The sequence below is a fragment of the Rhinatrema bivittatum genome, chromosome 9 (genome assembly GCF_901001135.1).
Source record: "Rhinatrema bivittatum chromosome 9, aRhiBiv1.1, whole genome shotgun sequence".
Taxonomy (NCBI): Eukaryota; Metazoa; Chordata; class Amphibia; order Gymnophiona; family Rhinatrematidae; genus Rhinatrema; species Rhinatrema bivittatum.
In genome coordinates this window covers 125,203,965-125,230,314 of record NC_042623.1, presented here as the reverse complement: position 1 = coordinate 125,230,314, position 26,350 = coordinate 125,203,965, and the positions used below count along the sequence as shown (strand labels likewise).

Sequence of the window (26,350 nt, the reverse complement as noted above, 5' to 3'; positions counted from 1 at the left end):
TCATGTAAACCGGAGTGAAGGCAGATTGCTGTATGTCAGTATATAAAAGATTTGAAATAAATAAATAAATATCAATAAAATTATACAGAGTGACAGCATAACAGTATATTTTCAAATATATTGTGAAGGTAGAACAGTATGGAATCCTATTGATTCAGAAAATTTTGTGCAGGAATGGTCACAGGTTAAGAATCAGGTACCTACTGATAATGTTAAGATTTAACTACTTTCTTTTTGGATACTTTAGGATTGCACCTAAAGTATCCTGGTTTACCACAAATTTAGTTGCAAAGAAACAAAATATGTGGAGGGCTGAACAATTGTGGCAGAAGACGTTCTCTCAAGAGACTAAAGAAGAGTATGTTAGGACCTGGGTAGGGTTTCATATGGCCAGGAGAGCCAATTTTAACCTCTGACTTCAATCTTCTTTGAATTGGTCACAATCTTTTTTTTAATGAAATTCATCATATTTTATAGGCACCAGAGGAAAATTGTAAACACACTGGAACCCTAGGAGAAACACCACTTTTTGCTTAGAGGACAAGCAGCTAAGATGGACTTTCTAACGTCAGAAAAAATGGACATTGGCTTATATAGCTATTTGTTGCCCAAATGCAGAGATGAGAAACTTTGCAGTTTGTGTACATGACCAGCTTGACAGATTTACTGGACCCTGCCAGCCAGGAAGGCATCCTGTGAGCACAGAAGAAAACACAAGGACAATTGGCACTTTGCAAATATGTGCAGACAGAATACTAGGGGCTCTTTTTATGACTCTGGGGGGGCCAATCGCCAAAGCATGACTTATTAGTTCACTTTTAGATGTGAATAACTGGCAGTTTTCATGCTGGACCCTAGCTGAACCTGGAGAAAGAAATAAAGAACTCTGAAAAGAGCACAAAAACACAGCCTATCGAAACCTTAATTGTGTATTCACCTAACTATGCAGTAAGCTACTGAATTATACATATGTGAGCCCTTAAAAATCAGCAGGGAGCAAGCACCAGGGGTCGATTTCTGCCTATCCAGAAGAAGACGACGACCCATTCAAGTGCTGTCTGCACTTCCTTGCACCTGGGCTGAGAGAGAGACTGACCCCATTGGAGGTTTCCATGAGTAGAGGAGACTGGTGCACCCTGTTGCTGGCCAGTGATATGGTGAAGCCCTCCTCTGCGCCAGATGACCATGCAAGTGGGGAGCCGATACTGCCATCGTGAGAGTCTGGAGGCAATTTCCCAAAGATGTCCGCTGCGCTGGTGAGAACCGGGGGTTCCAATCCCGGCCACTATCAGGGGGTTAAGAAGTTAGGTTCTTTAGCCCATGTATGCAAGTTTATATTGGGGGATGTGATGGTAGAATTAAATATGTAGTCTGATAAGCCCGGATGATAAGAATGTTTTGTAATAATTTGCTGTTTGTTTTCCTGCTAAGAAGTGTTATACCTAATCATGAAGTAATTCAGGAATAAAGCATAGCTCTCAGACAAAGTTTGAAAATTCTCTAATTAGGTGGATAGCTGATACAATGAGGAGAGTGGGGAGGGTTGTGATTTCTGTTCCAGTTCCCCTTTCAGAACTCAAAATGTGGATTTCTGGGTAAAGAAATCAATTGATCAAGACCAAGTGATTTTGCATTAGTTGCAAGGATTGTCCTTACAGAGTATGATTGCACAGGCTGGAGGTTTCGATGTACCCTTATGGGACATGTTTCACTCAGTAAGATGTTTCACTACAGTAAGATTAAAAGAATACTGACCATAGTAAGGAATTCTCATTGTTCACTGGATCCTTGCTCTTTTTCAGTTCTTTACATTACAAGAAAGTTATTTTTGGACTTAATTCAGAAATTAATCAATTTCTCTTTTAGAAAGTTTTGTTTCTAAAGAACTGAAGAGAGTTATTGTTAGGCCAGTTGTAAAGTGAGGTAACCTACTGCTAATTTTGCCATCTAGTTATAGGCCAATATTAAATGTATTTTTTTTAATAAAGTTTATGTTCAGCAGAGGATATTTTATTTGAGGTGCTGGGGGTGAGGCAGATAAAAAAAGGAGGTGTTCCGAAAGAAGATGTTTTCAGTATGCGGGTCTTTGATGTTGAATTCAGCTTCATTTTTAATCATATCGGAGGTTAATTATGCAGCTTTTAGGAAGAACATAAGCGGCAGAGTAGCGTAGACAGGAACGGATTTGAGTCCTTGCTAACTCGGGGAGCTAGCAAATTAGTGAAGTTGATATACCCAGATGGTGTGATGTCAGCATGAGGGGAACGCCCTTGAGGTTCGCACCAAGGGTGATACAAAGATGTGGGTTGCGCGTGCACCCTAGTAGGTACCTGGGAGAAGCAATGGCGGAAGGCTGCACCATAGCCATTCTGGGGATGCCAGAGAGGTCAGCTTGTAGACGCTGCAGTAGCCATCTTGCCCAGGTAAGCGGGAGGAGCCGAGAATAAGGTGAGGCAAGCGGGGCGAAGCCATCGAAGACAGATGGACGCAACACAAAAAAACACTTATTTATATAATTATGGAGACCATACCTTCAAAAGGATCAGCAGTGAGATCAGTTTCAAATAGGGAAAGTAATAAAAGCTTGTGTCACAAAAATGATACTGACAGATCATTCTCTTTACTAAATCTGACTAGTGGCAAGTGCTTCAACAGGAAGACAGACATCTCCCATGCCCTGCTGCCTTACTGCTGTATTCCCTATCTTATACCTTAGGTGTTTTTCATCCATTCAGCATTGCTGCCATATACAGACTTTGTACCTTGAGGGTCTTGTTGTCACTCTGCCTTGCTGGTATGCTCCAGACTCTACACCTTGAGGTGTTCTTGCCACTGTAAGGGCTGCTTTGCACATCTCATGGTGCCTTGGTGTGCTGATGCTTCTGTTGGGCTGCTATCTCTCTTTATTCAGAGCCGGTGTAAGGATATTAGGCACTCTAGGTGAGCCTTCTGCCTTGTGCCCACCCCCCTCCCCCATGGTCCAGGCCCTGGCTCCAACCATCACCTCATTCACTCAGACAGTCCCCTCTCTTACACACACTTAGGTTCCTTATCTCATTCAGACACACACACCCTTATGCAAGCTCCCTCCTTCTCTCTCACTAACACCATTGCTCTCTCATACACACAGAATTCCTCTCACTCACACATTCATACAAACAGAGATGCTGCTTCTGGCCCACCAAGACTCTGCTTCTCTTGGCCACGATCAGGATGGATGCTGCTCATGGCCCATCGAGCCTCTGCTTCTGTTAGCCACAAGCAGAATGGGTAATGCTCGCAGTCCGCTGAATCTCTTCTTATCTCAGCCATGAGCGGGATAGGTTCTGCTCGTGGCCCCACATGGCTGCTCTTTGCCACCTCTAATGGCTGGTGCCCTAGGCGACTACCTAGTTCACCTATTGGGACACACCAGCCCTGTCCTTACTGGTGCTGTGGGTCTATTCCTGCCACCTTTTCTGTTTAATTTTCCCTTGTTGGGATTGTTGATGCCATTCCTGTTGACACTTTGCTTCTTGTGCTGTCTCTGAGAGTTCATAATGTTATGACTGGTGCCCTCTTTTGAAGCTTTAGTGTGTGCTTCTCGCTTATGCTGCTCTTTTGCTCCTCTCTCAGTGCCTTTGAGAACTTTTGCCACTGGTGGCAACCCTTTGCCCTTTTACAGTGCCTTAATCTATTCATGCTATTTTTGGTGCCTCTTTGCCACAATCTAGGTGCCTTGGAGTTCTTTCCCCCTTCTGATGATGTCTTCCCACAAGTAACATTAGAATTGATGAGTGAACTCCAATTTTGGAGCCCAAAATAGGCTGAAGTGCTTTCCCCTTTGACTTAAATGGTAAACAAATAAACTAATAAAATGAATAAGTAACATTTTTTTTGTTTAAATTAACCAAATGAAAGCAAGTAACTTACAAACAAATTAACAAACCTAAACAAAAACTTTGCTTCTACATATTTCTAGGGTCTTCTAGCTTAGACTGGCAAATCTACTGAAGAAGGCTTTAAATTAGGATCATCAGGGTGGGTGAACATTAAAGCCCTAAAGTAAGTAAAACATTAAACACTTATATAGAAATGGTAAAAAAAGGGCAACATATGGAATATTATTAACACTAATGCTCATGGAATGGGAAATAAAGTTCCAGATCTAGAAGCAGACATGAAGAGGTTGACTTTGATGTAGTAGCTGTCATAGAGACACGGTACATAGAAAACCATGACTGTGATATAGTTATAATGGGCTTCAATCTATTCAGGAAGGATTGGTAGGAAGAAAGGGAGGAGGAGTGACACGTATAAAAAAATTATTAAAGCAACACAATTGAAGAGCTTACAAGGAAAGGAAAGGCAGCATGTGGGTTAATCTGAAAAGAGAAAATGGAGCATATGTTTATACTGATGTAATATACAGATCTCCATTGCAGACAGAAGAAATGGATAGGGATTTAATGGAGGATATTCACAAAGGGGAACCATTTTCAGCTGCTGTGTGGCTTGGCTAATTAGCTGGATAAGTTTATCCACTTAACGATGAGGGTATATTCAATGCCATGATCCCACCACTGAATATACCCGGCTATCATAAATATAGCTGAATAAGTTTATCCGGCTAGCTTTAGAAAAGGTCTGGCGCCCATCCAGAGTTAGCTGGATAACTTATCTAGCTAACACCGCTTCTTCTCGGATAACTACTTAAGTGTTGCTTCCGTCGGTCTCAGACGGCTTCGACCTCTGTGCCTCACCTTTCTTCCTTCTCTCTCCTCAAGTCTTGGGAAGATGGCTGCTGCTGCATCTTCATGCCGCTCTCTCCGGTGTCCCTGGATCGGCAATGGCGACGGTGTTCACCATGATTTTCCTGAGGGCCTCCTAGGGTGTGCGCGTGCACGCCACCCACATCTTTATCCACGTCATGGCGGGAACCTTGGGGGCATCCCCTCCGAGTGACGTCATCATATCCTGGCACTGTTAGCCTGTCGTTGGGCGCGTGTTTTCCCTTACCCCTTATTCAGGAAGGGACGGAAAACGCGCGTCCAACCCGCTGAACCTAATAGCGCCCTCAACATGCAAATGCATGTTGAGGGCCCTATTAGGTATGCGCGCAGCCAAGCCGCACATTTTACTTTCAGAAATTAGCGCCTACCCAAAGGTAGGAGCTAACTTCTTCCGGCACCAGGAAAGTGCACAGAAAAGCAGTAAAAACTGCGTTTCTGTGCACCCTCCGACTTAATATCATGGAGATATTAAGTCAGAGGTCCCGAAGAGTAAAAAAAAGTTAAAAAAAAAAAAATTGAATCTGGCCCGCGGCTGTCGGGCCGAAAACCGGACGCTCAATTTTGCCGGCGTCCAGTTTCTGAGCCTGTGGCTGTCAGCGGGCTCGAGAACCGATGCCGGCAAAATTGAGCGTCGGCTGTCAAACCCGTTGACAGCCGCCGGACCTAATTTAAATACTGAATCACGTGCACCAGCGAGTGGCTGGTGCACATGCCGCAGACTTTACTGTATTGGCCTGTGAGTTAGCAAGAATTGGATTGCCTCCAGTCTAAGCTGCTCTGCCGCTTCCCAGCTGCCTCAGGAAACTCTCTCTGCCTTTCGAGGTATTTCTTCACTAACCTGGGTACCCACTCCTCAGGGGCCCTTCTGCTCTATTTCAGGTACCTATCTTGGGATACCGGGTACTCGCTCCTCGAGGGCCTGCTCTCCCTAATCTGGTGCCTGCCACTGAACAACTTCTGCCTGCCAGGACCTTCAACAATACAGCTTTATACTTCAGTGAGTACTAACCTTCTGTCTCACCTTCATCTTCAGCGCTCTGTGTCTATATCCGGGACCTGTCCCTGCTATACCACGCTGCCTATCACCTACTCGAGTATGAGACTGGTCTCCTCTGCTGAGGACCCCTGGACTACTTCACTGCTGCCCGCTCCCCGGGCAGTACCATCGAGCTGTACAATAAATACAACTTCTCTGTGTCTGCGAGTATAGAGTCTAGCCTAGTACTGCGGTTCCTCATGGGGCTCCTTCCCGTGGTAGTGGCCATCACCGCAGTACCTAAGAATCCACTCCAACACCTCATAACCATAACATTAAGTAGTTGAATATGCCAGTTTTTTGCCATTTAGATGGATAACTTTTAAGTTATCCGTCTAAATGACTTTTGAATATCAACCTCATAATTGCTATAAAAGGAGAGGTGGTATTGCTAGGGGATTTCAATCTTGCTGGATGTCAATTGGCACATCCCATCTGTGGGTCTTCTAGAAGTAAGGAGATTCTAGATTCTCTGCAGGGAGATCTGTCCTGTCAACTGGTAATGGAACCCACACAAGAGGGTTGGGGGTCATAGTGGTGATACTGGACCTGGTGCTTAACAACAGAACAATGTTTCTGAGGTAGTGGATGATGATCTGAGATCCATTGATCACCAAATGGAGTAGTTCAGTATTAGAGTGCAAGAGATGAAGGTTCATTCAAAAGCAAGGGTCAGACTTCAAGAAAACTAACTTTGTTCTAATGGGGGGAGTACTTCAAGGAGTTGTTTGCTGGATGGAAAAATGCAGGGTAAGTAGAAGAGCAGTGAGCAAAACTAAAAAGATATTATAAGGGCAACTGACCTTTTTGTTAGGAAAGTTAATAAAGGAAAGAAGAAACAGAGACTACTATGGTATTCTAAAGAAGTAGCTGAAAAGGTATGGAAAAAAGTTAGCGTTCATAAGATACAAGAGATCAAGGAAATAGAAAGACAGGGATCTATCTAGAAAAGCTAGGAGAAGCTGGAAATGTAGTCAGGAATGCAAAGATGCAAATGGATAAAAAATAGCAAATAAGGTAAAATTGGGAGAGATGACTTTTTTAGATATTAGTGATAGGAGGAAGTGCAAAAGTGGCATTGTGATACTCAGAGGTGAAGTGAAGGAATATGTAGAGGCAAATGTGGAAAAGGTGAAATTACTTAACAATTTTTTTTTTGTGTGTTCACTATAGAAGGGACAGGAGCATGACCACATAAAACAAATACAAATAAGATTGGAAGTGAGATAAAACGCAATCAATTTTCAGAAAAGTGTGCTCAAGAGGAACTAACTAAACTAGATAAAGTGATTGGGTTAGGTGGGGTATTAAGAGAACTTTAAAAAAGATTTCTGGCAACAAAGCTTCTTTAGAGTCAGGGATAGTTCTGGAGGACAGGAGATAGGCAGGTGTGGTTCATATTCACAAAAGTAGAATTAAGGAGGAGGCTGGGGAGTATAGGCTGGTTACTCTGACCTCCGGTGAGGAAATTAATGGAATCACTGCTAAACAGAGGTTAGGACAGATTCTGTAATCAAATGTATCACAACATCCGAGGAAGTATGGTTTTACAAGAAGTAGGTCTTATCAGATGAATTTGATCAATTTCTTTGGTTGGGTAAACAGAAAGTTGGTTCAGAGGAGAGCACTACATATAGGGGCAGATTTTTGGTAACCCCCGAAATGCTGCCCCTGCCTGCCCCTGCGCGCGCTGAACAAGCCCCGGGACGTGCGTATTTCCAGGGGCTTTAAAAAATGGGTGGTCTGGGGGCAGGGCCGGGGGCGTGGTAACGGTCTGGCGGCGGGGCCGGGGCATGGCAGCAGTTCGGGGGCAGGGCTGAATCCTCCGGCACAGCGGCCTATGCCGGGGGATGGCAAGCCGGCTCGTGCAAGTTACGCCTGCCTTGGGCAGGCGCAACTTTTTCAACAAAGGTAGGGGGGGATTTAGTTAGGTCTGGGGGGTGGGTTAGATAGGGGAAGGGAGGGGAAGGTGGGGGGGGGGGCGGAGAAAAAGTTCCCTCCAAGGCCGCTCCGATTTCGGAGCGGCCTTGGAGGGAATGGGGAAAGCCATCGGGGCTCCCCTTGGGCTCGGTGTGCTCAAGGTGCACGTGTGCACCCCTTTGCGCGCACTGACCCAGGATTTTATAACATGCACGCGGCAGCGCGCGCATGTTATAAAATCGGGCGTAGATTTGTTTGCGCCGGGTTGCGTGAACAAATGTACACCCGCGCATGTTTAAAAATCTGGCCCTAATAGTTTTTCTTCAGTTGAACAGCTTGCCTTTAACTATTACATGAACAGATTATTATCATGGGTGACTAATATTCAGGTAGATAGGGCTAATTCTACATTGGCTGAAGATGTATTTGTGTTCACAGCTCATAGGTTTATCAACATGTACATCCCCCCCCATTGAAGAGGGCACACTCATAATCTGGTTTTCTTTTCATAATTGTTGCACATTAAGGGTTGTGTTCAGACCTTGGATGTTGGTTCTGTTTCATGGTCCCATCATTCCCTAGGTTTGTGCCACCATCAGTCCTACTTTAGTGCCATTTAAAGCTGTTAAGCATAGTAGGGGATCAATAGATACTGCTGCACTTAATACACAGTGATCTATGAGATAGGATTTACTAGTCTATAATGATGTTGTCTCATTGGTAATTTCCCCCCCCCCCCCTTTCATTTGGCTGAGACATTGGATGTGGTGGATCCACTTAAAATGATCACAGTGGTCATGCCCATTCTCTTGTATCCTGGTACTCACAGGAACTGATCTCACTGAAAAGAGCAATGCGGAGAGCTGAGAGACAGTGGTGACAAAATCCATCCCCATAGTTGAAAGATTAATTTAAGGGTGGTTCTCGGTGCTATAAAATAGCTATTCCAGGAGATCCTATTTTACTTTGTGTTTGAAGAATTCCTGGAATCCTCCACTTGAATTGATCAGGGTGGTGAAAGATTGTATTGAAAAGTCCTGAGAGTGTGTTCAAATATGTTATTTTTTGCCAGTTACTGTGCCAAGAAGTTGAAGAGCCTTCATGTGTCTGTTAACATTCAAGTAGGGTCAGTTGTTACTACAGCTGTCCTAGTAGCAGTACCGTGGGCCAATTTTTGATGTGTTAAGAAGTGATTGTTACAGTTTTATCTCAACTGAGATCAATTCACATTACATGGAACCCATTTATTTATTATTTACAGGTTTTTATAAATTGCCTATACAGGATAAACCATACTAAGTGGAGTACAGGGAAATGTACACAATACAATATAAAAAACATAAAATTATACAAAAGCAATTGGTAAAATTAAAGAGACACCACACAGAACTTGAAATGAAGGCTAGCTGGAAATAGTAACCCATTCCTATTTTGGGTAGTGTGTACTCTGAAGGACTTATTTGTAGAGGTTTTAGCTAAGATAATTAATCTCACGTTTGAGGAGCGTGTGATGCTCAGAGTAATTAAAAAGACTATAGTTAGTCCTGTACTCAAAAAGCCTTCTTTGGATGTTACAAATTTAGCAAGTTACTGCTCAATTTAAAAACTTCCCTCCCTGGCATAGGTGCTTGAGCAGTGAATATAAGTGCAGTTAGTAGATTTTTTTTGGATGAGTACAATGTGCTAAACCACATTCACAGCGGGTTCTGGTGTAGCCAAAGCATGGAGACTTTGCTGGCTTCCTTGGTTGACTCTTTATGCCAGATGAACTCGGGTGGTGAGGTGCTTTTCGTGTTGCTTAATATTTCCTCTGCATTTGATTTAGTTGATCATCATTTGACCATTTGTGGGTACTGGTATGCACTCTTACATCATGTGGATGACTGGATGGCCCAAGATAAACTGGTACTTAATGTTAGAAAATCGGAATTCATGTGGGTTGGTAGAGCTGGATTTCCTGCTGCTGCTGCTCCTCCTATTCAATTTAAGAGCATTGAAATCAGGATCACTATAGAGGTGCATGACCTTTGTATTTGAAGACTTACAGATTTCAATAAAAAGTCACATTCATTGGGCCTGATTTTCAAAGGTAATTACATATTTTAAACTAGGTTTTACACATACAAATGCACTTTATCTGTATAAATGGGCATCAATAGGTCAATAGGTGTAAATGGCTTTGAAAATTGCTATGATAGTATGTTACATTTACATGCATAAATCTTTTGAAAATTCACCTGATTAAGTATTAAGATCATCTCTCTATATTTTATGGATTATCCATGAGTTGAAACACATTCTTATGGCTCAAGATTTTCGAACAATAGTAGTCTATTGCCTAAGCGTAATGACTTATTGCAATGTGGATTAGCCTAAAATTCACCTTTGGGCTTTTCAGATACTGCAAAATGCAGCCATGTATTTAATTACTGGCAATCTGATGAGGGACCATATCATACTGCAGCTCGTTGGCTGCCTGTAGCACAAAGGGCCAACTTTAAACATGTAGCACTTGTTTAAAAGATGCTTAAAAGAGATGGTCCCCAATATTAAAAAAATTAGTTAAAGCCTTACTGTCCCACCTGTACGTTGTGTTCCGCAGAGAGAAAGTTGATGGCCACTCCTATGAAGGAGGAGTGATTGTGTGCAGCTTGGCAATGGGCTATTTCTGATGCAGGTCCTCCATCTGAAACTCAATTCTGCTGGAGATATGAGAAATCTCAGATTATAGGATGCTCAGGAAGCAACTCAAGGCCTATTACTTTACTCAAAATACTTAGATATAAAATGATGTGCTTTTGATCAATTTTAAGCTTAATGAGAATTTTAATGTTTTTGTCCATGCCTTGTATAATTTGCTAATGTTTTTTTGTTTGATACTGTAATCTGCCTCGTCTGGGATAGGGTATAATATAAAAAAGTTTAAATAATTATGCTGCCCCCCCCCCCCCCAAAAAAAGTTCTCAGCTACTTGCTATACTATCTCCTCAGATTTGGAGAATACATGATAAGATTCCTCTGAATCAGTAGATTCAGAGGCATCCAAGGGAAGCTCTGTGCTGGTTTTGCTTCCTCCACTCCTAGTACTGCCCTTGCCTCTCCACTGCCAGTGCCAATGCCTTCCTCCACTAACTCTTCTCCTCGCCCTGTACCTTAGGAAGAGAGCTAACAGAGGCAGCACATCTTCTTTCAGTCTTAACTTCTTTGCTTGACAATGCCTGTGCCTTGCCCCGGCCATGTAGTTTCCTCCTGAGAGAGAAATCTTTTTAGCTTGGAAGGAGGAGTAGTTCTTGTGCTACCAGATGTGTTGAGATTTTCACTTTGAGGTGCCTTTCCTGTAGGGAAACTAAGCTTTTCTTTTCCCTCTGCCAATACTACACCACTTACCCCTTCCTCCGATTGCCTGTGGCATGACGTACAGTTGACACAGTCATTAGGAGTGTCCACTACCCAATGTTCACTACATATAGAAGGGTTTGTCTTTTTTTCATGCAGGTCCGGCATGACCGGGTTTGCACACCGTGCATTTGCACAGAGCGGCACACCCAAGGAGGCTGTGGGCTGGCAGCAGCAGGAGAGGCAGCAGCAGCAGCCTAACCAGCTGGCGCCGGAAGGAGAGGCCTGACTTACGAGCATGGGCATGCGTGCGCACAACGCCCACACACACAGCTTCTGCTCCCTCCCTCCCCCAAGCAGGAAGAATGCTGGGCCGTACGGCCTGAAGATAGCAGGAGACCCACGGGGCCATGGTGGAGCTCATTCAGCCATGGCCCAAAGACAGCATAGGAGGCCCTCGGTAACAGGAGACCACGTGTGTGTGTGTGTGTGTGTGAGCTTGTATGTATCTGTGAATGAGTGAGAGCCTGTGTGTGCCTGAGAGCATGCATGTTTGTGCATGTGTGTGAGAAATGTGTGTGTCTGTGTGAGAACCTGTGTGCCTATGAATGTATCTGTGAGAGAGCTTATATGTTTGTGTGCCTGTGACAAGCTATGTGTCACATATAGGCTCTCACAGGCACACACACACATAATGTATCAGTGAGGGAGAGGCAGCCTGTGTATGTGTTACGACGTGCTTCCATATCTCGAGTCTGGGAACCCCCCCCCCCCCCCCAACTTCACACGGCTCCCTCCTGCTGTTGGCATGGCTGTGCCTGCAATGCGCCACCCAAAATAACTTGGCCAGGCTCTGCCCCTCACGCTGGCGTGCCTGACGGGCTGGCGCAGAGCGTGGGAAAAAATGTGTATTTAAACCAGCTCCTTGGCACAGCAAGTGCCATGGCTACAGGCTTGCTTGTGCTAGTGCGTTTTTGTTGGTTGCTGTTTCTCCTCGACTCGGATTGCTATTTGGATTTGCTGTCTCGTTGCCTGCCCTGAAACTGGACTGCTCTTGGATTTGCTGTCTCATTGCCTGCCCTGAGCCTGGACTGTCTTTGGATTTGCTGTCTCGCTGCCTGCCCTGAACCTGGGATGTTATTTGGATTTGCTGTCTCGCTGCCTGCCCTGAACCTGGACTGCTATTTGGATTTGCTGTCTCGTTGCCTGCCCTGAACCTGGACTGCTCTTTGGATTTGCTGTCTCGCTGCTTGTCCTGGACCTGGCCATCCCTCGCAGCGACTTTGCTCAAGGTAGGCCGTTACTCTATCACTGGGATCCACATCACTGCCAGGAGGTAACAGTTAGCCGAGGCTATGGACCCGGTAGACCTAACTGCGATACAGGCTAGAGATGTGCTTTGTTTAAAGATATCGGGTCTGGCTTTGGATCAGCTGCTCTGCAAAAAATTTCGTTTTTACACGGTTCGGTTTTTTTATTCCGGCAATTTCTGCCTAAGTGCATTAGTGCGCACTAACGAGCCTTAATACGCATTAACAACCAGTTAGTTCGGACTATCTCAGCATTAGTGCGCAGTACACCGATGTTAATGCGCATTAAGGCTCGTTAGTGCGCACTAACAGGTTAGTTAGTGCGCCCTAATAGAACTTACAGCGCACTAAGTATGTGTTAGCGCACTGTAACTAATGTTAGTGCGCACTACAAAATGCAAATTAAAAAGTAAAAAGTATCAATTCAGAGGATTTCGTTAGCTAGAAAACAGTGCGCACTAATTGGTATTACTGCGTACTAACATATTTAGGGGTAGATTTTATTATATGTGCACGCAGCCTACATGTGCTCGCACTACCCCGCGCATACACATGTACGCCTGATTTTATAACATGCGTGCGCAGGTGTGCGCATGTTATAAAATCCGGGGTTGGCACGCGCAAGAAGGTGCACAATTGTGTACCTTGTGCGCGCTGAGCCGCGCTGCCTTCCCCTGTTCCCTTCCCCCTAACCTGACCTTCCCACCCCTTCCCTTAACCTTTTCCCCTCTAACCCCCCTCAAAAAATTTGTTTTACCTTTTGCGCTTGCCTCTGGGCAGGTCATCCGTGTCTCCACCACACCAGAGAGCTCCTCTCCCCACCACTATTGGTGTCCTCAATGGAAGGAGGACACTAAAAGATTCATGGAATCTTGCTCTACCTGTGCTATGCACAAGCCCCCCCGGACTCGACCATGGGGTCTGCTGCAATCCTTAGCAGTACCCAACAAACCTTGGTCCCACGTTGCGACAGACTTCATCACAGACTTACTCCTATCTGAAGGAAACAACACCATCTGGGTCATTGTAGACCATTTTTCTAAGATGGCCCACTTTGTTCCCCTTCCTGGATTACCCTCAGCTCCAAAGTTGGCTCTTTTATTTATTCAACATATCTTTCGAATCCACGAACTGCCTCAACACATCCTCTCAGATAGAGGAACACAGTTTACTGCAACATACTGGAAAACCCTTTGTAAAAAGTACGGAATACAAATGGATTTCTCATCAGCATATCACCCACAGACCAATGGATTAGCAGAACGAACCAATCAATCACTCAAGACATTTCTACGCTGCTATGTAAATCAACTCCAAGATAATTGGGCTTCATTACTCCCTTGGGCAGAAATCTGCCACAATAACCATTGTACACAGGCCACTGGCACATTACTCTTTTATGTGGTCTTCAGTTGACACCCTCGGATACCACTGCCTATTGCTGCATCTTCACCTTGCCTGGCAGTAGAATTAGCCTCTCAAAATTTGAAGAACTTATGGAAAGACATTCGCATCCTTTTACCACAGGCTGCAACCAAAGCCAAGAAACAGGCAGACAAGAAGCGAAGACCCGCCCTGCAACTTCGACAAGGAGATCTAGTCTGGCTGAGTACCAGGAATCTCAGACTTCGCATGCCCTCCTCAAAATTCTCCCCTCGTTTTGTGGGACCATTCCCAGTCGAAAAACAGATTGGAGAAGTCACTTATAAATTACGGCTACCTGTTATGAACGCTGCTGCCCGCGGGTTTCCCCGTGAGCAGACTCACCAGGCTGTGCTGTCTTCCCCAATGCGGCAGGACACCGCGGTTGGGCCTCCAACACGGCTGGAGCCGCAGTCTTGCCTGCCCCCGCGGCCCAGAGGCCGCCCTAGATCCTCTTCTGCTCCACGGTCGGAGCCGCGGCCTTCCTGCACCTTCCTGAGGGGCTGGGACCGCCCCCAATGTCATCAGCTTCTTCACGGCACTAAGGCCGCATCCCTGGGTTCGAGTGGTGGCTGGAGCCGCCCCCGGGGTCTCCCGCAGTGGCTGGAGCCGCTGCCTACGTCGGGCCTGCGTCTCAGGCCAGTCCTGCCTCTTCTGCATGCTGACGTTGGTGCAGGCCGCTGTCCGCGGTCCTGCACAGCTCTCCTGCTTCCTCTAGGCATGCGGCCGCTCCTCTTCACTGAATTTAAAGGGCCAGGCACACCTTTGATGGGACTTCCTGCTTTAGCCCTATAAAGGGCTGCTACGTCAGTCTGTTCCTCGCCTTGCATCATCGTGACTTCCCTCTGGAGGCTCCTGCTTCTTCGTGGAGCTCCTCGTCTCATCTGCCTTCTACCACGTCTTCATGTCTTGGTGTTCCGCCTGAGGTCCCGGTCCATGTTTTGATGTCTCATTATGATCTTCCACCTCCTGATGTGTCTTCCTTCCAGGATGTTCTTCCCCGTGTCTTCGTCTGGTGCTCCTGAGCCTTCTGTTCCTGTAAGCCGGTTCTCTCAGATGGTGTATGCCTGAGAATGGGGTGGCTTGCAGGTGGGAAGTGTCCCTGTACTCCTGAGCCTCTGTTCCTGCCAGTCTTGGGGGAAGCTTCGGATGACACCGGCTTCGTCATTGGAGTTCCTCCTTGCCTGGGTGTTCCCTGCGCTTTCCCGCTCTCCTCGTGGTCCGTGACCAGCCTGCAAGGGCTGTGTAGGGCGCGCCAGTGGGACAGGGTGGTCCGCGACTCAGTCCCGCGGGTGGCCTGAGTAGGGCGCCCTGAGAGACAGTGCCAATGTCCATGCCTTGGGTTTTTCCTGTTTGGATGTCAAGTTCCTCATCATGCCTGTGATGCCATCGCATCAGTCAAGTGTCTTCGTCAAGGATGCCGTCGCATCGACCATAGTCCTGTCTTCGTGTCAAGGCCTCCGTCTGCTCTCAACCTCAGGCCAGGCCTGCTGCTCCATGCTGTTCACAGCAGGTCCGAAAGGGCTCGGAATGGTCGGAGGACCATTCAATTTCCAACATCCTTGGATGTTGGCCTTGGGAGCTTGCAAGCCTGGCAGAGGGTCAGTCCGTTAGCCATGCGGAGCCACCGTCAACCCTCGGCTCGGCCCTGAAGGTCGGGGCCTGGGCTGAGGCCCAAGGGCACACTAAACCCCCAGTAGTGTAACAGAATTCAAGGCCTTCGAGGCCCTTCTTGACACTACCACCCTCATTCCAGATTCACAACACCTTCCATATTTCCCTCCTAAAACTAGCAATCTTATCCTGGCCATCAAGAAGGCCTATACAAATTCCAACCGATGTGATGGAGGAGGACTTGCAATATGAGGTTGAGGAGATTCTAGACTGTAGGAGAAAGGGCTGGTCCTTTCAATACTTGATTTCTTGGAAAAATTATGGACCAGAAGAAAATTCATGGGAACCACTCAAGAATATTCAAGCACCCCAATTGATATGGGACTTCGACCAATGATTTCCCTCCAAACCCAAGCCTAAAGGGATGTTGCGGAGGGGGTACTGTTACGACGTGCTTCCATACCTCAAATCCGGGAACCCCCCCTGACTTTGCGTGTTTCCCTCCTGCTGTTGGCACGGCCGCACGCTGCAACGCGCCGCCCAAAATAACTTGGCCAGGCTCTGCCCCCCACGCTGGTGTCCCCGATGGGCCGGCACAGAGCGTGGGAAAAAAATGTGTATTTAAACCAGCTCCTCGGCATAGCAAGTGCCTCGGCTACAGGCTTGCTTGTGCTGATGCATTTTTGTTGGTTGCTGTTCCTCCTCAAATCGGATTGCTATTTGGATTTGCTGTCTTGCTGCTTGCCCTGAACCTGGACTGCTATTTGGATTTGCTGTCTCGCTGCCTACCCTGAACCTGGACTGTCTTTGGATTTGCTGTCTCTCTGCCTGCCCCAAACCTGGACTGTTATTTGGATTTTTTGGATTGCTGCCGGCCCTGAACCTGGACTGCTCTTTGGATTCGCTGTCTCGCTGCCTGCCCTGAACCTGGACTGTTATTTGGATTTGCTGTCTCGCTGCTTGTCCTGGACCTGGCCATCCCTCGCAGCGACTTTGCTCAAGGTAGGCTGTTACTCTATCACTGGGGTCCACATTACTGCCGGGAGGTAACAGTTTGTTAGAGGGAGTGTGTGAGAGAATGAACGTTATTGTGCATGTGTGTGAGAGAAGATAAAATGTGCCGCCTTATCTCCCCCAATCCATGACAATCTCAGGGTGACTGGAAATCAGATTCCAGGTATGGAGAGCAGATTTTTAAATCCTTATTATTTATATTTAAATCCTTTAATTATTGGGTGAAATGTGATGATTCTGCTCTTTTGAAATATTTATTTTTTTGGGGGGTGGGGAATAGAACATTTTTTAATTGGATTTTTTATTCATCAAATTTTTGAAATATTTTTTTTTTTGGGAAATTTTTTATATTCTATTCATTAACTGGTTTAAAATATTCTTTTTATGAATATGACTTTACTATTATGATTAAAAAGGAGAGAGAACGGCTTTTAAACTAGAACAAAAGGGAAAGCCGACAGTCGCTCAGCAGTGCATGGTTCGGAGAGAGGTATCTTTAAAGGATACTAATGATGCATTAGAATTAGGGCATCCTGACAGTGAGGTTCCAATAATAAGAAAAGTAGTCCAAGTGCCTGTAACTAAAAACCCACCTGAGCTAAAAAATTCTAACTTATCCCTATTAATTAAAAAGCAGAATGAAAACAAAAATTTGAATTAATGACTGGAAGGGTGACAGTAAGCAAATCCACAGTTCTTGTGCTAAACTTTCAAAGGGGAAACTTTGATAAAATGAGAAAAAATAGTTAGAAAAAACTGAAAGGAGCAGCTACAAAGGTAAAAAGTGTGCAAGAAGCATGGTCATTGTTAAAAAATCATCAACAAAACAAGGAAAACGAAAAATTTTTTTTTATCACAAATTGTGCTCAAAAATCTTTTTTAGAATTTTTGTAAGATAAGACTGACCGTATCGGCAAGCCTGACGACAAACCCCTTGGAAGATTCAACACGGGTTGTCCGGACTTCTCGTCATTTACAGTCAACCTAAATCAATATTGTTTTTTCAATTTTTTCAATTTTTTCAAAAACATTTTTTCTAATCTGTAATATTTCAAAATAGTTTCTTCTTCTTGATTTATAAATGTTTATAAGTCCGGAAGTCAATTGAGACGGTGGACGTTCAAGATGAAGGATAATTCCGGGCAATTTTGAGAGGAGACACCTTTGAAAAACGAGTGGGTGTAATATTTTTTAAAATTGAGCGGGTGGACACAAACACCACCTTCATAAGTGCAGTGGATACAGGCTTGGTATGCTCCCGATCAAATGAATTAGACGGGAGATACTACGTTTGGACAAGAGGGATTTCAATACGCTCCTTGTGAAACAAATATTGATGGGAGCTATCCAATAACAGTAATAATATCACGCTCCTGATGAAGCAGTAGCGAAACATCGGCCGGATGTCGAGAGGTTGTGAGAGGCTATGCAACAGATGTTCTTGTCCCTTTGTTTATTGAAAATATATGTCTCTGCAATTTGAAATGATTGCTCTGGACTTATAAACATTTATAAATCAAGAAGAAACTATTTTGAAATATTACAGATTAGAAACATTTTTTTTGAAAAAAATTAAAAAAATTGAAAAAACAATATTGATTTAGGTTGACTGTAAATGATGAGAAGTCCGGACAACCCGTGTTGAATCTTCCAAGGGGTTTGTCGTCAGGCTTGCCGATACGGTCAGTCTTATCTTACAAAAATTCTAAAAAAAATTTTTGAGCACAATTTGTGATAAAAAATTTTTTTTCGTTTTCCTTGTTTTGTTGATGTTTAATTGATTGGAAAACAATCAGCTCTTTTTTGTATACATTGTTAAAAAATACCATCCTAGAAGCACAGTGCAGATGTATTCCACACATTAAAAAAGGTGGAAAGAAGGCAAAACGATTACTGGCATGGTTAAAAGGGGAAGTGAATGAAGCTATTTTAGCCAAAAGATCTTCATTCAAAAATTGGAAGAAGGATCCAACAGAAGAAAATAGGATAATGCATAAGCATTGGCAAGTTAAATGTAAGACATTGATAAGACAGGTTAAGAGAGAATTTGAAAATAAGTTGGCTATAGAGGCAAAAACTCACAGTAAAAACTTTTAAAAATATATCCGAAGCAGAAAGCCTGTGAGGGAGTCAGTTGGACCGTTAGATGATCAAGGGGTTAAAGGGGCACTTAGAGAAGATAAGGCAATCGCTGAAAGATTAAATTATTTCTTTGCTTCGGTGTTTACTGAAGAGGATGCTGGGGAGATACCCATACCGGAGAAGGTTTTCATGGGTAATGATTCATATGGACTAAACCAAATCACGGTGAACCTAGAAGATGTGGTAGGCCTGACTGACAAACTGAAGAGTAGTAAATCACCTGGATTGGATGGTATACACCCCAGGGTTCTGATGGGACTCAAAAATGAAATTTCTGATCTATTAGTAAAAATTTGTAACCTATCATTAAAATCATCCATTGTACCTGAACACTGGAGGGTGGCTAATGTAACCCCAATATTTAAAAAGGGCTCCAGGGGTGATCTGGGAAACTACAGACCAGTTAGTCTTGCCTCACAAATCTGCTTCACTTTTTTGAAGGAGTTAATAAACATGTGGATAAAGGTGAACCAGTAGATGTATTTGGATTTTCAGAAGACGTTTGAGAAAGTTCCACATGAGAGGCTTCTAGGAAAAGTAAAAAGTCATGGGATAGGTGGCAATGTCCTTTCGTGGATTGCAAACTGGCTAAAAGACAGGAAACAGAGAGTAGGATTAAATGGACAATTTTCTCAGTGGAAGGGAATGGGCAGTGGAGTGCCTCAGGGATCTGTATTGGGACCCGTACTTTTCAATCTATATAAATAAAAATGTTAAAAAGTTTGGACAAAATCGCTAATCTCAGAAACTACTGAACCGATTGCTTTCAAATTTGGACACAGCCTTCATTTGGCATACAAGAAGGTTCTTCTGTACTTACATTACAGATATGTCACACCTGTGACAGGTAAAATAGGTTTAAATATTTTTTCGAGAAAACAGCGACATCTGCTGGACGTAAGCGCCATCTGTTACACCTTACACTAACACACGCTACACTAATCATTTTTCCAGTCCAGGTCCACATTTCACTTCCATTTTAACACATTCGCACACTTTTTTCGCCGGAAGATAACTATTTCCTTTACAGATAAAATACACCCACCACCCTCCTCACACCCCCCACACACATGCCAAAATGATTTACTTCCTACAGCCTCCCAACACACACAAAACCACCCTCCTCACACCCCCCACACACATGCCAAATTTATTTACTTCCCAGGCCCTCACAACACACACAAAACCTGACAGAAGTCCGGGAGTCTCCAGTGGGGGGCCAGGACCGGTCCGGGACACATCTCCTGCACTACGGCCATCGGCTGCCAGCAATCAACATGGCGCCGACGGCCCTTTCCCTTACTATGCCACTCGGGGACACCAATGGCGGCAGTAGCCCATGTGACATAGTAAGGGCGAGGGCCCCTTGGCACCATTTTCAGGACTGGCAGCCAGCGGACCTTTGCCCTTACTATGTCAGAGGACCTACCGCTGGCATTGCTCCACCCCACTGACATAGTAAGGGCAAAGGGCCGTCGGAACCTGTTTCAGTGCTCGCAGCCTATGGACCAACGCCAATACATCGCTCCCGGACTGCTCCTGAACGCCCGTTCCACTGACTGACATTTTTATCAGGTCTCGGGGGGTCTGGAGGGTGGGGGGTGGTAATGAATTTATTGCGAACATCTTGGGGAGGAGTCACGAGGGGGGGCAGGTTTCATTCATTCAGCAACTCTGGGGGGGGCAGGGGGTTGGCTACTGTTTTTCGCAGGGCTGGGGGAGGGGGGGGGCAGGAGAGTGTGGGGTGATTAGTTTAAGAGAACTTTTCTCCTAGGGTTGTTTTTTGGGGGAAGGGGGAAGTTCATACACAAATACATACACTAAACTTGCACGATCTCGGGAATGCACCAAAATAGCCCTCCCCAGACCACAAAACAAATTTGGAAGTGCAAATTTGGTTAGGCACTCCCCTATTTGGCTACATAATGTGCACAGCTGCCCAGGGACAGACCACATGTAGCACCAACAATTTTAATTTCCCAGGTCTTGGGAGGGGGCAGGAGGGTGGGGGGTTATTATTTGATTTAAAGGGTTGGGATTGGGGTTTTTTTGGGGGGTGGGGGGGTTCCCACAGAAATAGAAAGACAAAGGTTTTCTGATCTGAAGGGTAGGCAGTAGGCGGGGGGGAGGTGACAGTGAGGGGAGGGAGAATGAGGGGGGAAGGTGAGTGTCAGGGGAGGGAGAATGAGGGGGGAGGTGACAGTGAGGGGAGGGAGAATGAGGGGAGAGGTGAGTGTGAGGGGAGAGAGTTGGAGTGGGGACAGGGGAGGGAAGAGGGGGTGAGTGACCAAGGGGGAAGAGGTTGAGTGACTGAGGTAAATGAGCAAGGGGAAGGGGGAGGGAGGGTAAAGAACCTGACTCTGCCACTGCAACGCGTGGCAGGGTACCGCTAGTATATTTATAAATGATCTGGAAGGAAATTCGACGAGTGAGGTAAATGAATTTGCAGATGATACAAAATTGTTCAGAGGAGTTAAATCACAAGCAGATTGTGATAAATTACAGGAAGACCTTCTGACACTGGAAAATTGGGCATCCAAATGGCAGATGAAATTTAATATGGATAAGTGCAAGGTGTTGCATATAGGGAAAAATAACCCATGCAAAAGTTACACAATGTTAGGTTCCATATTAGGAGCTACCACCCAAGAAAGATCTAGGTATCATAGTGGATAACACATTGAAATTGTTGGCTCAGTGTGCTGCGGCAGCAAAAAAGCAAACAGAATGTTGGGAATTATTAGAAAGGGAATGGTGAACAAAACGGAAAATGTCATAATGCCTCTGTATCGCTCCATGGTGAGACCGCGCCTTGAATACTGTATACAATTCTGGTCACCGCATCTCAAAAAAGATATAGTTGTGATGGAGAAGGTACAAAGAAGGGCTACCAAAATGATAAAGGGAATGGAACAGCTCCCCTATGAGGAAAGACTAAAGTGGTTAGGACTTTTCAGCTTGGAGAAGAGACGGCTGAGGGGGGATATGATAGAGGTGTTTAAAATCATGAGAGGTCTAGAACGGGTAGATGTGAATCGATTATTTATTCTTTCGGATAGTAGAAAGACTAGGGGGCACTCCATGAAGTTAGCATTTAAAACTAATCGGAGAAAGTTCTTTTTCAATCAACGCACAATTAAACTCTGGAACTTGTTGCCAGAGGATGCAGTTAGTGTAGCAGTGTTTAAAAAAGGATTGGATAAATTCTTGGAGGAGAAGTCCATTACCTGCTATTAATTAAGTTGATTTAGAAAATAGCCACTGCTATTACTAGCAACAGTAACATGGAATAGACTTAGTTTTTGGGTACTTGCCAGGTTCTTATGGCCTGGATTGGTCACTATTGGAAACAGGATGCTGGGCTTGATCGACCCTTGGTCTGACCCAGTATGGCATGTTCTTATGTTTTATATTTCTTGATTTTATTTAATTTATTTTGAAGTATGGTAATGTTTCTATTTTTCCATTGTTGCTCTGCGTATAGAGGCTGGCTTGTTGTGGGTTCCAGTTCAGTTTTTCTCAGTACGTTTCTGTTTATACTCTCTTTATTCTGTATTTGGTCAGGGTCTCTCTGTGCTCTGCATATGTGACCAAGGTAAGGTATTTTGCTTGCATGTAGGGATCTGTAGTAGCCTGGTTTCCTAATAAGAGCTTTTATTGGTGTTCCAGTGCCTGGTGTAATATGTGCAGTGTTGCATTTTCATAGAGAAAGTTGTTAGGATTGTTTTGGTATGGGAGGTTTACTATATTATAATGGCAATTCTGTTTGTTCATGGCTTTCTGAGGGCCAAGCTCACACCCAATATGCATTACAAAAAGTCTAATTCCATAGGAGCTCCAAGTGTCTTTTTTGCAAAGTTTTCTAGTTGGCACCACAGGAGTACATGTAAATATAATATGCATGTTGTGATATTTTTGCCTTAGAAGACTGTACTCTTGAATGTTCTTTTTCATGTAAAATTTGTTATAAATGCATAATTTATTTGAGTGTGTCTGAAAAGGGTATGGGGGGAGGGAGGTGGGGTGTGTGCAAGGTTATAAGGTTTGCCTAGGGTACCTAATACACTTCCTTATCCTTGGGTTCTGGGCAGGGGGGCCTGTCATTTTAAAAAAATATAAATTGCAGGATGGAGCTGGGCTTTATCTGATAGGCCCAGGACAGGCACTGAATGAATCAAAGTGGGGGAGGGGGCACAGTAATTTTTCACTCAGGACAGCAAAAACACTGTTTTTACATGTCGTGCGTTAGTGTGTATACTCCTCAGTACTCTTTCACACACACACACACACACACACACACACACACACACACACCAGTGTGAAAAGTCACACGTCATTCATGCACACAGACCTTCACTTCTTCAGAAGATTGTCACTGCTGAAAAGCCCATACTAGTGAGTGACAGCCTGTTTCTAGATGACCTTGGTGCTGTCTCTCCTAGTCAGACAGATACACAACTGCAGTTGCAATGTGCTACGTCCTTTCCACTTATATCTAGTGACAGAGAGCTTGCATTGTTTTGCTTTGCAATGAATATTGCAATACAGTCACACTCTTTCTGTGCTCGGTGTTACTAGATGTATCACACTGCATTTACAGAAACAACAAAGATTTTGGGCACAGTAACAAGCTGTGTTTCTATGTCAGAGAAAAGGAAGGCACACTACTAGAGCTCAACCTTTTCTAATCCTAGTCACTCAGGTTCTTTGGAAATTATCTTCAGCTCTCAGCAGAGCTAACAATCTATCATTCACCCTCTCCCCAAGCCCAAGACAAAATGGTGCCTGGTCAAAGTTTTTTATTTTGAGCTTGAAAAAAAAAGGAAGTCGCTCTCAATCCATGCAATGCCAGCTAGGATAGGCTGGATTAAAAAAATGCTTCAGCTTGACTGGTTCTGCATTTTGCTTGTTCCTTCCCTCTTTTTTGCCAGTCTTGCTCCAGAGAGTGTGGGCTCAAGTATGACATCACTAGTTGCTAAGCAGCAAGCACTGTGGGCAGGGCTTCTGTATTAAGAAGAAAACCTTCTGCAATTTTGCTTCTCCCATAGACTTTAATGGGAAAGAAATATGAATGCAAATGAAAATTTGTATTTATTTTTGGAGCACTGGCCATTCATATTCATTTCCCAAAATGTGAAACAAACGTTTCTGATTTGGTTTACATTCCTTATTCATTTTAAACTAATGCATATTCCTTCTATGTACATTTCTGATCACTCCAAGGATGCACCTCCCTACTGCGTACAGTTCTAGTCAACCCAAGGATGTGGTGGTGCTCAGGAAGATACTGAGAAAGGCAGCAAGAACAGTGAAGAGGATTGGGGACTCTCTCACACTTATGTATTTTTAGCTTGTAAGAAAGAAGATTGAAGAGGGACATGATAAAGGTCTACAAGGTCATGCATAGAAAAGAACAAGCAAAATGTGCCCTGTCCCAAAAATACTAGGACCAGGAGGGCATCCAAAGAATCTGTATGCTAGCAGCTTCCAAATGAACACAAAAAAAGCATTTTAGTCAGCAGGTAGTTCAATTGTGGAATCAGTTGCCACCAAATGTATTTATAGCAAACAGCATAACACAGTTCAAGAGGGGTCTGGATGCAATCCTGGAAGACAAGGATATAAAATTATTAGAGATTGTGCGGAGGCCAAGTAACTTTACACTTAGACTAGCTCTGGTTTTCATTTGGTGACTCTGGTGGCACTATTTGAGACAGGATGCTTGGCTAGATGGACCATTGGTCTGATCCACCTTGGCAATTACATGAACATTTACTTGCATATTTTCATGTGTACTTTTGATTTTTAAAAATCATTTCCCCACCTAAACTCCACACCTTCTTTGCAGTATGCTTAAAAGTACATGCAAAACCACATCCATGTGTGCTTTTACACATACAACCCCAGGGTAAGTTTTAAAAAAAAGTCATTTTATGTTTGTAAATGCTTACCCTCCGAAGGCTGTTTAACCTGATGTAGATTCCAACCTACTTCATCACACAGAGTTCCTTTGCAAAGCATAGGAATTATGATGCCCTGTTCTAACATTCAGACAGATAGTGACCCTTTTCTATGTTCTTTCATGGTGATAAATAACATGTTCACAGTGACATGTATGTTCACCAATTTGATAGAATGCATTCCAGCATCTATCACCACTGAAACAACAGTCACTTTGCTGTTAAATCATATGATCAGTCATTGGGTCTTCTAATGAAAGTAGATTTGGATCAAGGTTTCCACTTTACTGTCAATTAATTAAGCAAACTATTAGGTATGAAAAATACTTTTTACATATCCCATCAGGACAAATGGAAAGAGCAAATAAATATATCATTATCATTCTAAAAAATGTGTCCACATCAGGTGAAGAGTGAGATATCAAATTACCCCTATTACTTATGGCAATAAAAACCACTCCACATCATTTTACAGGCATGCTACCCTTTAAAATCATCACTGGTAGAGAAATGGTTTTGCCAATGCACTTACTTTACAGAAAGTATGATTCTAATTTGACAAGTGCAACAAATGCACATGAATAAGTCACTCATGTGAGACAATATTTACAAAAGTAGTTTTGCTTTTGGAAACTAGTGCTAGAGGTAGAAAAGCCTACTATAAGTTAAAGACTGCCACTAAGGAATATAAAGTTGGTGACAGTCTTTTACTACAATTTCAGTACAAATAAACTAAAGAGAGGAAATTTTTGCCAAACTGGAAAGGTTCATTTTTAATTAAGGATAGAGCTTCAACGGTTGCATATTTTATCCAAATTAATAGAAAATATTGATGGTAAAGATACTCAAATGGGTCCATATTTATCAGCTTCAACCTCGTTATCCTAGTGTGCTTATAGATCAAGATTCTACACCTGATATTATTGATGCTTATCATGAAACAGAGGAGTGGTTCTTTGCTCTATTTCAGATGGAGAAGCAAACCCTCTTTTCCTGATAGTGTTGCTGAACAGAAGCTGCCAAATCAATTGAACCTGGTATTTTGTCAGGCATTGTAATGCAAAATGCACCTGGATTCCTGATTACCCAATCACTGATAGTCACACAAATTGACCTACAACACGCAATTCAAAAACACTAACATTACTAACATTCATTCCCCAAATACTCATCAATAGGTTAGAGACCACATGAATTATGCAACCACAGATGTTCAGAATATCCTGAGCCAGGTGGACAAAATTATGATCCAACCAATCAGGAAAAACCAAAATAATGTATTGGAGTCATTGCAGGAGCAATATTTCCTTTCTGCTCTAGGGTCCCATTTTGGTGCCTCCATGACTATGGTGAATATTGTTTTGATCAAAAACTTGCAAAATAGTGTTAAAGAATTGCAAGATGATTTGAAATGTGTATCAGATCAGATTTGACAACAAAATCAATTGTTTATGGTAAAACGTTAAGTAATTCCATAATACTATCTGACTTATACTTGCAAGCCATTGAGAGAGATGATATAACTGACATAAAAAATTTGATAAATGAAGCACACACATTTGTTCAATTTATTCAAGAACTTATGAAGGATTTGTTTAGAGAATTGAATAATAGCATTAGTAATTTAATAAAAAAAAACAAATCCCAATTTATCTTATTTCAACCAATGTCATTACAGAAGTTTTTGCTAAAAATCAGTAGAAATAGTGTTGAACCTATTCAATTTCAAATTGCTTGTCATATAAGAAATATTATTACATAAGAACATAAGAAAATGCCATACTGGGTCAGACCAAGGGTCCATCAAGCCCAGCATCCTGTTTC

The 26,350-nt window shown here is 43.7% G+C and overlaps 1 protein-coding gene across 1 annotated transcript in view; it reads right to left on the bottom strand.

Moving 5' to 3' along the window:
• Positions 1–8,975: 8,975 nt before the first annotated feature.
• The window catches only part of CHRM2 (cholinergic receptor muscarinic 2), a 395,804-nt gene continuing 378,429 nt past the window's right edge, over positions 8,976–26,350 (bottom strand). Inside the window, exons 4-5 of the transcript XR_003858614.1 lie at positions 10,311–10,430; positions 8,976–9,703 (exon numbers count right to left, since the gene is read on the bottom strand). The gene's annotated coding sequence lies outside the window, so the exon portion shown is untranslated. The remainder of the gene's footprint in view (positions 9,704–10,310; positions 10,431–26,350) is intronic.